Source organism: Malus domestica, chromosome 10 (genome assembly GCF_042453785.1).
Source record: "Malus domestica chromosome 10, GDT2T_hap1".
NCBI classification, from domain to species: domain Eukaryota; kingdom Viridiplantae; phylum Streptophyta; class Magnoliopsida; order Rosales; family Rosaceae; genus Malus; species Malus domestica.
This window is the reverse complement of record NC_091670.1, coordinates 11,301,077-11,305,836: the sequence shown is the minus strand read 5'-3', so window position 1 is coordinate 11,305,836 and position 4,760 is coordinate 11,301,077. Positions and strand designations below refer to the sequence as shown.

At 36.7% G+C, this 4,760-nt stretch overlaps 1 long non-coding RNA gene across 4 annotated transcripts; it reads right to left on the bottom strand.

Moving 5' to 3' along the window:
- Window positions 1-531: 531 nt before the first annotated feature.
- LOC114827555 (uncharacterized) lies at window positions 532-4,115 on the bottom strand. Of its 4 annotated transcripts, none has more exons than XR_011571706.1 (5): window positions 3,867-4,098; window positions 3,663-3,782; window positions 2,868-2,928; window positions 1,956-2,026; window positions 532-677 (listed from the first exon to the last, which is right to left on the bottom strand). It is a non-coding gene; the product is annotated as an uncharacterized lncRNA (long non-coding RNA). The 4 variants fall into 4 exon arrangements; XR_011571705.1 differs by lacking the exon at window positions 532-677 and adding an exon at window positions 1,397-1,590; XR_003776652.2 differs by lacking the exon at window positions 532-677 and having other exon boundaries at window positions 1,675-2,026; window positions 2,868-3,154; window positions 3,867-4,115.
- Between the last annotated feature and the right edge of the window lie 645 nt (window positions 4,116-4,760).

Below are 4,760 nucleotides of genomic sequence, written 5' to 3'. Positions count from 1 at the left end.
TGGTCCATAATCCATTCTTCTTTCTGGGTTCAGAGGTTGATAGAATTTGGTTGCTTCTTGCCTATCTGAATCGACCTGACATTTCTTTTATCATCCAATTTCTTTGATTTATCCTAAACTAAATTAACTAATTGGTATTTTAGTTGGATTTTTATGCGGACTGATTTAAATTCTTGAATCTAATCATGGCTTCTACACGCTATCTTTTCGATTTGATATAAACAATGATTATGTATTTTGTTTAACAATAAACATTTTATGCAGATCGCATGCGCCAATGAATGACAAGTTTCTTTTTCTGTATGCAACCAATGAATGACAGTAATAAAGTTAGCAACACTTGGGCTTTCTCAAATTTTGATCATCGATAATGTGACAAGTGGCTTATGTATCGCATTCTGTGGCAATAAGTGAGATTAAGATTAAGCACAAATCAAACTTTGTACAATCAAAGATTGATAGATAGGGAAGCAAATTGATGCTTAAATGATATCAATGAGGGTGAAGTTCCCCACGCGTATTGCATCTTGGGTTCATAAGGATAGCTATAAGATGACAGTATCATCTAACAAGTTAATCCTCCAAATTCTGGCGATCACAAGCTCCCCACGCGTCACATGATCTTTGTCTAAAATATAGGACAAGATTTTCTGTATAACCGAACGGTGTCTAGTGATCTGGTATCAATCAAAGTTGAGGTCCAGTGAGATCACGCTTCTGGGGACCAATATTAATCAATAATTCCAAACCAGAATTAAAAAATGTTAATTACTGATGGATTGCCAAATGGTTGAGGCCATTGAGAGTGAAGTTCTGTTTTTTTCTTCTATTGGCCTCGAGGGTGAAGTTAGGTTGAGGCCGTTAAGAAAATGATTACAATCCTGCATTTAAAATTTGGGTGGTCATGGTGCTAGTTTCAGAGAAATTTTGTTTGTTTCGGGAACACTGCCGTGTAATATTACCATTTGATATTTATAAAGTTATAATATATGTAAATGACATGGTTGATATATCTTATTAGAGGTATATTAACAAATAAACAAACTACGTGGTGGTATTCTATGTACACAAAAATGTAACTAAGTTTTCCCTCGTCACATTCATCAAGATTTTGGAGTTTCATTCTTTTGTTTGAAATTATTAATTTTAGGCCAAATGTTTTTCGTGATCTCTGTGGTGAGATACTACTTTTAAATCGACTCATGTGGTGGAAAACTATTAATTTTAACCCTGTGGCGAAGTTGGTTATCAATCATAGTACAAATTGAAAATTTTTATCAAAATCTCATCCACAAGTAGAGGTAAAAAGGTCATTCCATTCTTTTTTCTTTTCTTTACCCCAACCATCCCTGACCACCAACGTTCTTCTAAAATCAAATCAAATTCAATGTTTGGATAATAATTAGTTATTCTAATGTAGGTGCGGTGAGGTACTTTGTGATTTTTTGAATCTTGGTTTTAAACTCTTGGCCCTCCTGAGGGGATAAGGATTCTCTTTGTGGGGATCTGGAGGATCAATCAATCGTGCTTGTTCATTGTACATCGTGCAGCCAGGTTTCGGGTCAACACGATAACTAATCAGGTCGTTATCTAGTCACACAATAAGAACTCGTTAATAATGGGTCCTTAACAGGTTTATATGAGAATGACACGCGGATAATCTGTTCCGACACATTAAGTAAAAAGTTATTTTGATGATTTTAATTTTTTAAACTACAATAGCCATAGTGTATGACACACCCCGACCCGAAATGTCCACTAGGACTCCAAATCGAGCTGTGTTAGCCAACACCTGGAAGGTGACGAAGCCATAAAGTGTAGTGATGTGAAAAATGTGAATAAATTTAAACCTAAAAGTGCCTAAAATAAGAGTCGCATGTGAGCGAGAATTAACTCATTTCACACGTGATGACAGAGCATAAGTAAAGTACAGTAAGGTAGGATAAAGATGATACCATCATAGGTAGCCACGTATACTGAGATTTACCAAGAATCTTCGTCAATACGAAAGCTCGGCTATTAAAACCTGGAGGGGCAAAAAATAAGGGTGAGTGGGCCTGAAAATAAAGTTTTATAAAAATCTTTCTGAAAACATTGTAACCCCTAACTGTAAAACAAGTACAGTTTCCAGAAAATCATACTACGTATAAGTATGAAATCAAATGTAAATCAACAATAAATCTAGAAATATGCCAATCACAATTTCTCAATAGTAGCATAATAAAATCAGATGCTCATCGATCTATGCTAGTACATAGGTTTGAGTTGCCTAATGCAACCTGTACGACTGTACTGATGCTCATCACTTTATGCTAGCACACAAGTTGGAGTTGCCTAATGCAACTTATACAACAGGACTGGGTGTAATCATAATATACGCTCATGTGTCACAATCACATGAATATTGACGATATTCGCAGTCACATACGAGTCGGAGTTGCCTATTGCAACCTGTACAACAAGATGTCGGAGTTGCCTATTGCAACCTGTACGACATGAATGGCACCTACTTGGATCCAAGGCGAGCATGCGATGCAGATGTGAACATGCACGTGAAAGACTGGCCCTGACCCTAGGCCAGCACTAACACCGGGGTGCAATAATGATAAGCATACTACATAAATACAATCATGCCACAGCCATTCAACAATTCTAATCAACATTGTACTATTCATGACCAGAAACATAATCAAGGCATCTCCTATAGTAAGCTTACATGTGCATCCGTAGGATTATTTCATCATTTCCCAACAATAAGGTATTTCTTATAAACATAATTTAATCATGGCAATCGCATAAATAATTTATTAATGCTTGTATATATGGAAACTAACCAATATATATAAATAAAGAAAAGACCCACTCACACTTCATGTCGTCGAATCGAACCCGTCTCATAGCATCGAGAGTCCTTGTGATATGTTTCATCTAGAAACGAAGCCATTTATGTAAATACATAACGTATTAACATATAAACGCATTTTCATACAAAGTATAGCTAATAAAGAAACTATTTTAAAACGGTCAAATTTTGGAAAACAGAAGGCAGATTCGAGTTCGCCATGTTGAGAAACCTAAGGAGGGACCTCGGGCTCCTCCACGCACTGCTGCACGCACCTGCGAGTATGCACGTACTTGCATTCCTCATGAGTTCCTGCAAATTTTGCAGGTTTTTGGTTCAACTTCCAAAGCTCCTATCGAGCTCGATTCTCTACCAAAATCAGTGATTTAAAAGCCATTTTGAATTTAGAAATGTAGGGAACAAAACCATACCAAATTAGGGCCGTGTTAAGGTTGGTGTTGGCTGGAAAAATGGCCTGAAAGTGGCCAAATGACCAAGGATCTAGTTTCTAGAAATCTGGGAAATTTCATCCCAACTTTCAAAGTTAATATCTAACTCGATACTTAACCAAATTCGATGATTCAAAAGCTCACTAGAAGCTAAGAATATGGAAAAAAAAAAGTTTATGCTAGTTCAGGGTCCAATAGTGGCCGAAGTTGGACGGGGGAACGGCCTAAAATGGCATGATGGTCATGGCGAAATTTTCCAGAAATCTAGAAAAAAAAATTTCCAAATTTCATAGCTAATTTCTAGTTCGATACTTAACCAAACTTGATGATCCAAAAACCAGAAGTTAGAAATGTAGAGAAGAGATTCATACCCTTAGGAGGCCCAATGGAGATCAGAGTTGGTCGGAAAAATGGCTGGAATGTGGCCAAACGACCACGGATTCGAAATTTCTAAAAATGAATAATGACCTTCCTTTGTGTTTTCCGAGCTCCTACACCACCAAAACCACCCAAAAACTTACTAATCATGAGCTTAGACATGATCTACAATGATAGGGACCAATTTTGAGGCTTACCTTGGCCAGAAATGGCTAGAATTCACCGGAGAAAAGTGATGCACAATGCTTGTACTGTGCAGCGCGGGGAGGTGGTTTTCTAGGTGCTTTTCTCCTATTTCTAGGTCCAATGGTTCACAAGGATTACAAGGGATGATGGTGGGGGTGTTGCCTTGCTGTGGTTGTAGGTGTAGAGGTGTGTATGTGTCTCGGCAAAATGAGGAAAAGGAGTAAAGGTGAGTGACAGTGAAAGAAGAAGAAAATAGAGAGAGTGCGAGAGAGATCACCGGACAAGAAAGGACCCTTCAAAAAAAATGGGGACATCTTGCCACGTGTCAGCACAGGATTGGTCAAAAGTGAAAAATATCTCTACTTGAAAAATTACCAAGATTGCCCTTGCGTTCCGAATTCCATAAAATCTTAATTGTAGCTCCAAATTCAATTCTGCTTACGCCTACGCGTTTGCCTCGTTGAGGACTTTGAGAGTATGGTAAAATAATAACTCGTACGCCTCACGAAAGGCGATCAACGAAAGTCAACAATCTAGCCTTTAGGGCATTTTCGTCAATTCACTCATTTAAAAATTAATAAAATCATAAAGAGCAAGATTAAAAAATTATAAAACACATTAAAAATAAAAATATCAATTAATTTAAAAATACCAAACACATTGAAAAAATAAAATAATTAATTTACAAGTTTGAAAAATATGAAAAAAAATAAAATGCAAACGCTCGTGATAGCATCCTCTATACTTTGAGGATGGGTACATTGTCATTTGAATTTTTAAAAACAGACAAACCCTCATGAATAGTACTTTTAAGGGAGTTCAAAATAAACCAATATCATTTTTGTTGGTGATGATGAAAATTGAACTGTTTTATCGTAAAAAAAGTGCAAGGTTTCCTCAACCTT